Source organism: Archocentrus centrarchus, chromosome 16 (genome assembly GCF_007364275.1).
Source record: "Archocentrus centrarchus isolate MPI-CPG fArcCen1 chromosome 16, fArcCen1, whole genome shotgun sequence".
Taxonomy (NCBI): domain Eukaryota; kingdom Metazoa; phylum Chordata; class Actinopteri; order Cichliformes; family Cichlidae; genus Archocentrus; species Archocentrus centrarchus.
The window spans coordinates 35,535,148-35,544,646 of NC_044361.1; the positions used below are offsets into that span (position 1 = coordinate 35,535,148).

The 9,499-nt window shown below is 45.5% G+C and overlaps 1 non-coding gene across 1 annotated transcript; it reads right to left on the reverse strand.

Annotated features, from left to right (window-relative positions):
- Positions 1 to 3,632: 3,632 nt before the first annotated feature.
- LOC115795165 (5S ribosomal RNA) lies at positions 3,633 to 3,751 on the reverse strand. Its single transcript, XR_004021238.1, has one exon. It is a non-coding gene; the product is annotated as a 5S ribosomal RNA (ribosomal RNA).
- Positions 3,752 to 9,499: the final 5,748 nt, after the last annotated feature.

A 9,499-nucleotide genomic window follows, 5' to 3' on the forward strand; every position in this document is an offset into this window, starting at 1 on the left:
ATTTATGTTCTATATCAGAGCAGGAGGGCAGCATGGTGGCGCGCTGATTAGCACTGTTGCCTCACAGCAAGAAGGTGCTGGTTTGAATCCCCCACCGGGGCCTTTCTGGGTGGAGTTTCCATGTTCTCCCCGTGTTTGTGTGGGTTCTCTCCGCTTTCCTCCCACAGTCCAAAGACATGCAGTCAGTGGGGTTAGGTTACCTGCTGAGTCTAAACTGCCCACAGGTGTGAATGTGAGTGTGAATGCTTGTGTGTCTCTCTGTGTTAGCCCTGCGACAGGCTGCTGACCTGTACAGGTGTACCCTGCCTCTCGCCCCTGACAGCTGGGATAGGCTCCGCCCCCCCAGTGACCATGAAAAGCATAAGAAGATGGATGGATGGATAAGACAAGGAGTTATTTAGTTAATCATCTGTTTTCACCCCATCTCTTTAAAACATGTTTATTTGTTAATCAGTAGTGTTCTAAAGAGAACCATGTTTATTTTATTAAAAAGGATTTATACATAGAACCTGTTCCTTTACAATAGCTAAGACTGTGTGTGTGTGTGTGTGTGTGTGTGTGTGTGTGTGTGTGTGTGTGTGTGTGTGTGTGTGTGTGTGTGTGTGTGTGTGTGTACTTGCAGTTCTTCTAATGTCCACTAGAGGCTCCTATTGTGAGCTCATCTGCTCCAAAGGCTGGAGGGAGTTTACAGCAGAGACACTCGGCTGATACTCAGAATTATTGCATATGATTCAGAATAATGAGATATAAATGATTTAAATGCTCAGTGCTGAAATATGGATGTAGCCAGTAAAATGTGAAGAATATGATTCAAATGTGTCCAGAATGTGTGTTTGTGTTCACCTGTACCACACACAGCAGCACAGGGACAAAGTGTTTGCAGTCACTGATCAATTATTTCCCTTATTACTGATTTCCCTTTGTTTTCCTACACGTTACTGATTCAGTTCACCTTTTGTGTCTGACCTTTTTGAACCTGCTGATTTTGTCTGATTTTGCTTGTGAAGCACTTTGAAAATGTATTGTGAAAAATCCTCTGCTAGATTATTGTTACTATCATTATTATTTTTATGTGTGCATGTCTTGTTTTCAGCTCTGTGCTGAAAAACAATCACAGCTTCTCCCAGTTTAAACAAAGATCTGAGATGTTTCAGGAAAATCAGGAAGTTTATCCTGTTATCTTGGAAACAAAAGAGGAATTTTCAGGAGGTTTTCTGTAATAATTCAAAAGCCTTTTTTTCTTAATGGAACCACGGCAATGCTGACTTCTGCTTTGGCCTTAAAAACATCATTACTAGATAGAGATTTTGTTTTGACTGCTTTAGCCAACAGGGGGCAGTATCATAGAAATGAATCCTTCATGAGCTTTATCAGCATCATCAACATAAATGTTGCTCCAGTCCTGAATTGGTCCTCAGATGGTTAATGGTGGTTTGTGTATCTTTTTCAAAAACAGACAGATGATCACTCACAACATTTATAACGAGAGCAGCAGCTATGTTCCCCTCAGGAACATTTGTGAAGATATTATTAATGAGTGCAGCAGCATTTACAGTTATTCTATGAGGATATGAGATTGAGGGGAAGAGCCCACACAAACAGAGCTGATAGACTCAGTTCTTAGTGTTCACCCAGAAGGATTCAAACCATCAACGCTGAAGTCTCCACAAAAAAAAATCTAATACTTTACTGATGACATCATATATTTCTGACAGTTTATCTTTAAATGTGTCAGGTTAGTACCTGCTGCTCTGTACAATTATATTTTTGCATTTTGTCTCATTATGTCAGCTGTAACACGTTCCATTACATTTTCAGTTTCAAACATCGATTCAACAACTCGACACTGATAACAGGACCTGAAACACAAAGCCCCGCCCCCTTTGGTCCCGCCTGTAAAGGTCATGACCTTTCATTTGAGCCGTGCTGTCTGGTTCATCATTTAATAATTTCTCAGAAATTGTAACCACAGCAAAACTTGTGTTGTGATTCTTCTTGTGATCAAAGTGATTTTCAGGATCAATATTATGTTCAGCGTTGTGCTGTCTGTGCTCAGAGTTCCTCTCCTCATGTGAAGCTTTGGATGCAGTCAGTAACTTTCATCTCAGCATCCTCATGCCCAATCCTTCATTTTACACTCCACAATAATGAAGTTTGGACTTATTAACTATGAGTGAGCCATACATCTGTCATATCACTGCAATCTGTCCAAATCTTACTGTGATGACTTCGGCCTCCTCTGGTGTCCCGTTTCATTGAATCCACACCTCACAGTTTCTCATCCACGTTTCCTGGATTTGGTTTTGTTTCCTGAGAATCCGGGCCGGCCTCGCCATGTCGCACTTCTTCTTTGTTAAATGTTGCTCCACAAATCCTTCCTTTCCTCTGAGTTTTTGGGCTTTTCTCTTCATAAATGGATGCTGAGCTGTTTCTGCCTTGCTGTCTGTCCTCTGAAGTGCTGACAGGCTGAAATGTCATGGCTGCCAATAGCAGCATCTGTAGAGTCAAAGAGCCGGAGGAGCCGTTGCTCCGGGGAGTTCTTTTTTTTCGGGGGAAGGGGGGGGGGGGCTGTCATGTCTGGCAGTTTTTGCAGTCAGAATGATGATCTGAATGCACTTTTGTACCAAACATATTTGCTTTTTCAAGAAGAGCTCTATCAGTTTTCTGTAGGATTTTCTGGTCAATTGTAGTTTTATTTTTATTTTATTTATTCTTACCAGATCTGACAGGCAGGAAGAGAAGAGAGATAGAGAGAGGAAAGAAAAAAAGAGAAAAAAACAGGAAAAAAGGGGGGAGAGAACAGAAAAAAATAGAAGATAGATAGCTACACATACATACACATTCGCATATATATACATGCATATACATGTACACATATACAGTGAGTACGAAAGTATTCAGACCCCTTTAAATTCTTCACTCTTTGTTTCATTGCAGCCATTTGCTAGAATCAAAAAAGTTCATGTTATTTCTCATTAATGTGCACTCAGCTCCCCATCTTGACAGAAAAAAACAGAAATGTAGAAATTTTTCAAATTTATTAAAAAAGAAAAACTGAAATATCACATGGTCATAAGTATTCAGACACTTTGCTCAGCATTGAGTAGAAGCACCTTTTGAGCTACTACAGTCATGAGTCTTCTTGGGAATGATGCAACAAGCTTTTGACACCTGGATTGGGGATCCTCTCCCATTCTTCCTTGCAGATGTTCTCCGTTTGTTGGCCGTTGGTGGACGGCCATTTTCAGGTGTCTACACAGATGCTCAGTTGGGTTTAGGTCAGGGCTCTGGCTGGGCCAGTCAAGTAATGGTAAATGGTAAATGGACTAGTTCTTATATAGCACTTTTCTACTCAGATATGAACACTCAAAGCGCTTACACAACACGTTCACATTTATCCCATGCACACGCATTCATACAAGCACTTCCATGATTAATTAATTAAGCTAAGTGCTTTAATCGTCTAACATTCACTCACATTCATACTCCGACGGAACGGTCGGAGAGCAACTTGGGGTTAAGTATCTTGCCCAAGGATACATTGGCACACAGCCTGCAGTAGCCAGGAATTGAACCACTGACCTTCCAATCAGTAGGTGACCTGCTCTACCTACTGAGCTACAGCCACCCCAAGCTTACAGCACCTGGTATTCCCAGGCGGTCTCCCATCCAAGTACTGACCAGGCCCGACCCTGCTTAACTTCCGAGATCAGACGAGATCGGGCGCGTTGAGGGTGGTATGGCCATAAGGTAAAGTATGGTCACAGAGTTGTTCTGAAGCCACTCCTTTGTTAGTTTAGCTGTGTGCTTCGGGTCATTGTCTTGTTGGAAGGTGAACCTTCATCCCAGTCTGAGGTCCTGAGCACTCTGGAAGAGGTTTTCTTCCAGGATATCTCTGTACTTGGACGCTTTCATCTTTCCTTCAATTGCAACCAGCTGTCCTGTCCCTGCAGCTGAAAAACACCCCCACAGCGTGATGCTGCCACCACCATGTTTCACTGTTGGGATTGTATTGGGCAGGTGATGAGCAGTGCCTGGTGTTCTCCACACATACTGCTTAGAATTAACACCATAAAGTTCAATCTTCGTCTCATCAGACCAGAGAATCTTATTTCTCATAGTCTGGGAGTCCATCATGTGTTTTTCATATGTCTTGCACTGAGGAGAGGCTTCTGTCGGGCCGCTCTGCCTTAAAGCCCCGACTGGTGGAGGGCTGCAGTGATAGTTGACTTTATGGACCTTTCTCCCATCTCCCTACTGCATCTCTGGAGCTCAGCCACAGTGATCTTTGGGTTCTTCTTCACCTGTCTCACCAAGGCTCTTCTCCCACGATTGCTCAGTTTGGCTGGACAGCCAGGTCTAGGAAGAGTTCTGGTCGTCCCAAACTTCTTCCATTTAAGGATTATGGAGGCCACTGTGCTCTTAGGAACCTTGAGTGCTGCAGAAATTCTGTTGTAACCTTGGCCTGATCTGTGCCTAACCACAATTCTGTCTCTGAGCTCCTTGGGCAGTTCGTTAGACCTCATGATTCTCATTTGCTCTGACATGCACTGTGAGCTGTGAGGTCTTATATAGACAGGTGTGTGCCTTTCCTAATCAAGTCCAATCAGTTTAATTAAACACAACTGGACTCCAATGAAGGAGTAGAACTATCTAAAGGAGGATCAGAAGAAATGGACATCATGTGAGTTAAATATGAGTGTCAAAGCAAAGGGTCTGAATACTTATGACCATGTGATATTTCAGTTTTTCTTTATTAATAAATTTGCAGGGCAGGGAAAGACCCAGGGGGACCCGGGTCATCCAAGGCCCACCAGGAGCTCAAAAGACCTGAGGCCATACATCTTGATGGCAGCCGAGCACACACCCCAGAGGAGGAAGGAGGAATATTTATATTTATAATAATAATAAAATAAATATAAAAAATAAATAAAAAAATAATATTTATAATAAAAATGCAAAATTTAATCAAAACCATATTCAGTGTAAGACAGACTTCATGGCAGTGATTATTAGGGTGTGCACAAGCTAGGTAATACTATTCTTAACCTACAATATTTCAAAGGGATTTTACTTTATGTTCTGACTTTATTGAGTCGAACTCATAATGTGGCTAGAAAAGGATCTTAAGAGTCAGCAAGAGTAAAGCTTTCACAGAGCCGACAGGCTTTATTCTGGTCCAATAAAACAGCAGAGTATTCAGGAGTTTCACTGTGACGCTGTTAATTCCAGCTAATACGTTTAAATGTTGCAGTTCATTATGATCAATTACTCATAAAGAAAAAACTGACCCATTCGATCTGTTGTTCATCATTTCATAGAAAAACTTTGATGCTTTGATCGTCAGGTGCAGAGGTTTGATCATCCTTTCAGCTGAGTTGCTTAGTTAGAACATAGTTTAAGCATTTTTATCCAGAGGTTAAACAAAAGCCAATAGGAGTGTTATATAACTTGTGTAGCTTAACAAAATACGCCGTGTGACTACAAAGTCACGAGTTCTGTGTGTCAAGCTTGGAGTGAGTACAAAACAGTAAAAGATGCAGGCTGTGATATGATGAACACACTGCTTATGTAGCAACTTTGGAGTTTTTTAAAAACACAAACGATGAGAGAAACTCCATCAGGAAAATGTTGGATACTTTGTTTGTGGCAATACCCGATCAAGAAACTATACATGTTTTTTTTTTGCCTGTGAGGAGGGGGAGAGAATCGGGCCTTGATGATGAAGTAATGCAGGACTTTTTCTGTGAGTTCACATCTATGTTCTTTCTGCAGATGTGAGGAGAGTGGAACCATGTTAGTAAGGGGGACTGTCACAGAATAGTTTTGCTCAAGAAAAAATGGACATGAGGTGTAACTGATGTTTTGAAAGAAAAGCTGATGAAAATCCTTTTTTTTTTTTTTTGAATAAACACAGACCCAATAGGAGGATGTGATGGGGGCAACTGTAAGCATGCCTCATTTGAAATGCACAAGTGTGAGTCTCACACAGACAAAGTAAAAAAATATTGACTTATATCAACCTATGTTTCTTCATACAGGTATATAAGAAAATGAAAACCAACTGATCCAAACGTTGCACATGCTGGTTCACTATGACACTCAGTTAGAGAAGCTACATCATGAATATGGTGGATAACTTGTTAGTGATTTTTTTTAAGGTTTATGTGTCCTGTTCCCCCCTAAAGTCAGTATCTGCTGTACGATTATGGTATCATAAACGTGTGTTTATGTGGCAACAGGTAGCCTGGTAATTAGTAATTAATTATTTGGGGTATTAATATTGTGCTGTGGGGCTGTGGGATTTACAGAATACACAGAGGTCTCTACGTCTGGGCTGCTTAAGGGGCCGGTTTATCCAAATGACCAAAGCTGCATATATAGCAGATGCTGTCCGGCTTCAGATATATATCCATCATTCCCCTCCACAGCCCAGTGTTTCAATGAAATCTTGTAAGCCACTGTTTTACTGCTCATGCTTACATCTACAATAAGAAAAAGGTGGTCTAGTTTCATGGCGCACCCGGTAGGTGGCTGGGGGTGGGCCGGGGGGGCCTGGGTGTCTGATGGCTCTGGCCTGGAGGCGGTGGCTACCGTTTTGTGGTTTCTGTGTCCGGGCCCTGGTTGTTGGTGGTGGGGACTTGGATGGTGCTCTTATGGTCGTGGGGTGTGGGGCTCGGGGTCCCGTGGTGGCGGTGCTGGCCCCGTCCGGGTGGCCGGCTTCCTCTGTGGGGGCCGGGGTGCGGGGGTCGGGGCCCTGGTGCCCGGGGTTGCCCGTTTCCTGGCTGGGCCCCTCCCTGCGCTGGAGGGGTCTGTGCCCCCTTGGGCGCGCCGCCGTGTGGGGTGGGTTGGCTGTGTCAGGGTGTCTGGCTGGCATTCCGGGATTCTGGGTGCCCTCCCCCATGGGGTGGTGGGGCGCTCAGGTGAGGGAGCAGCAGTTGCCCCACACGGGGCCGGTTGGTTCTGACTCAGGACCACTGTGTGCGTGTGTGTGTATGTGTGAGTATGTATGTGGGGGTGTGTGTCTGTGTGTGTGTGCGTGTGTGTACGTGCGTGTGTATGTGTGCGTACGTGCGTGTGTGTGTGTGTGCGATATTTGTTGTCCTTTGTATGCATGTGGGGTGTGTGTTGTGTCCTGTTTGCAGTGGGGGCAGTGGGTGCCGGCCTGGAGTACGGTGGCGTCCTGGGGGTGCGGTCACTTCAGGCCCTGGACCTGCCTTCCCTGGGCTGCGGGGGGGTGTAGGGAACTGGGGTGCCTAGTGAGCCAGTAGCTAGCTGGCTCTCTTCCTCCGGGGGGTAGTCCTCTGCCTCCCGGTCATATTTATCCTGGCCCCTCCCCTCCTCCCACTCAGTTTAACATCACATTATGCACACATAGGTTCTCGGGGGTGGGGGGCTCGTGCTGCAGTGAGTAGGGCCATCACCTCGGCTCTGCTCGCTGTGCTGCGTGATGTCCCACTCCTCCTTTTTTAATTGCATTATACAGCTCACAACACATCATAGTACATATAGGGCCTTGGGGGGCAGGTGTGTCACACAGTGGTTAGTGGGTGGCACTGCTGAGGTGGCCCCACTTGTCTGTTCACTGCTGCCTGCACCTTAATTTTATTTACATTTTAGACATTGAGGGCCTTGGGGGGACGGTGTGGATGGGCGCTGTTATTCAGTGCTCATATTACATCTGTCCCTCCAATTTTAAAAGCACTGTAGTTTTCACACAGCCATACACATTCTTCTCAGTACATACATTCACATCACCCCCCCAACACGCTGAGTGGGAGGAGGGGGCGGGCGGGCCTTCTCACACCCCGGTTCCATGCACCCCGCCTGGGATGGGGACTGGCTCATTGTTCGGGGCTGGGTTGGCTGCTTCCCTGGGTTGCCGCTGGCTTGGTGCTGGTACCCGCTCTCCCACATTAGGTGTCCATGTATGTTACATGTGCGTATGCATGAGTGTGTGACTGGTGCATGCGAATGTGCGTGCGTGTGTATGTGCGTGTGTGTACATGAGGGAATGACTGGTACGTGTGTGTGTGTGTGTACGTGCGTGCTTGTGAGAGTGTGTGTGTGTGGACAGCTGGGCCTGGGTTGGTGGCTTGCCGAGCCTTGGCACCGGTGGGACACGGAGGGTAGGAGTTACCCCTCCCTACCGCTCCACGCTGCTCCCCACTGGTCGTCACTGCCGCCCCTGGGGTGTGGGTGCCCGTGGGTCCCGGGATGTGTGGCCGGATGTCTCGGCATGGTTTTTGGCCTGCTCCCTTGGCGGCCGGGACCTGGGGGTTGGCTTGGGCCTCTTTGGCGCGTGGGGGGCTCTGCCGGGTGTCGGGCTGCTCTCGGGCGCTTGGGGCCTCGGGGGCCGCATGCCTGGCTCGTGCTGGGGGTGCCGGCCTGCCGGGGGGGGTGGGCTGCCCGTCGTCTCTGGCTCTCTGGACTCTAGCCCCTGGATTGTGGGGGTTCCGTCTGTAGCCTCCCTCCTTCCTCTTCTGGGGAGTGTACGCGGTTGCCATCGGGATGTGTGGCCCCAAGTCTTCTGAGCTCCTGTGCTATGGATGGCCTGGGTCCCCTGGGTCCTTCCCTATCTACCTCTGGGTCGCGGGGGGCATGGTTTGCAGTTTCTCGCCCTCATTATCGAATACATTGCATGACAAAGGCGCATACACACACATTACTACAAACAATAAACTTGTGTGTGTGTGTATGTAGGTGCATATGGGTGTGTGTATGGATGTGTGTGTGTGTGTGTGTGTGTGTGTGAGTATATCAACCCCTTTTTTTTTTTTTTTTAAATAAAAATACAAAAAGAAAAAGGTGCTGAGCAGCTGCCATTTTTATCCAACTTTTCACAGTAGTGACCAAAGTACGGCTGTAGCCTACACTTTATTTATTCATACAATAAATGTATTTATTTATGAAAGAAATAAAGTGCAGTGCAAAATAAATAAAGATTTTTTTATGTAACAACATGAAACGTGCATGAAGTGCTTCCATGGTGACCTGCTGTGTTGTAAAGAGAGAACTTTATAAACTGCCTGCAGTTCTAGAATTCTGCTTCAAAGATCAAAAACAATTCATTTGTGCGAGAGAAACCATCGAGTTCGGAGTATTTTGGAGTATAGCTTTATTTTCACAAACTTTCCACAGTGTATTTGAGCATTTCTGTTTCCTACTGAGATACAAAAGAGCAAAATCTCAATGGAACGAAGTAGAGGAATCTACAAACCCATCAGGGTATGAGAGGTTTTGTTTGTACTGCATTTAAACCATTTAAAGAGTTTGATGTGTTTTTTAAAAGCTAAGAAACTGAGAATCAAATTAACTAATGATGAATAACTTGTCATTTCTATGGCAGGTGTTGTTTGGCACTGCCATATATGAGACAGCTGTGAGCACCTGCTGGCATCTCAAAGGCTACAAGACTCAGGTAAGATCCACTGTCCATGCAAGCCAAAAACTGACATCAAATATGTTCATTTCTGAAAAACTGTGTGGTCATGATAAA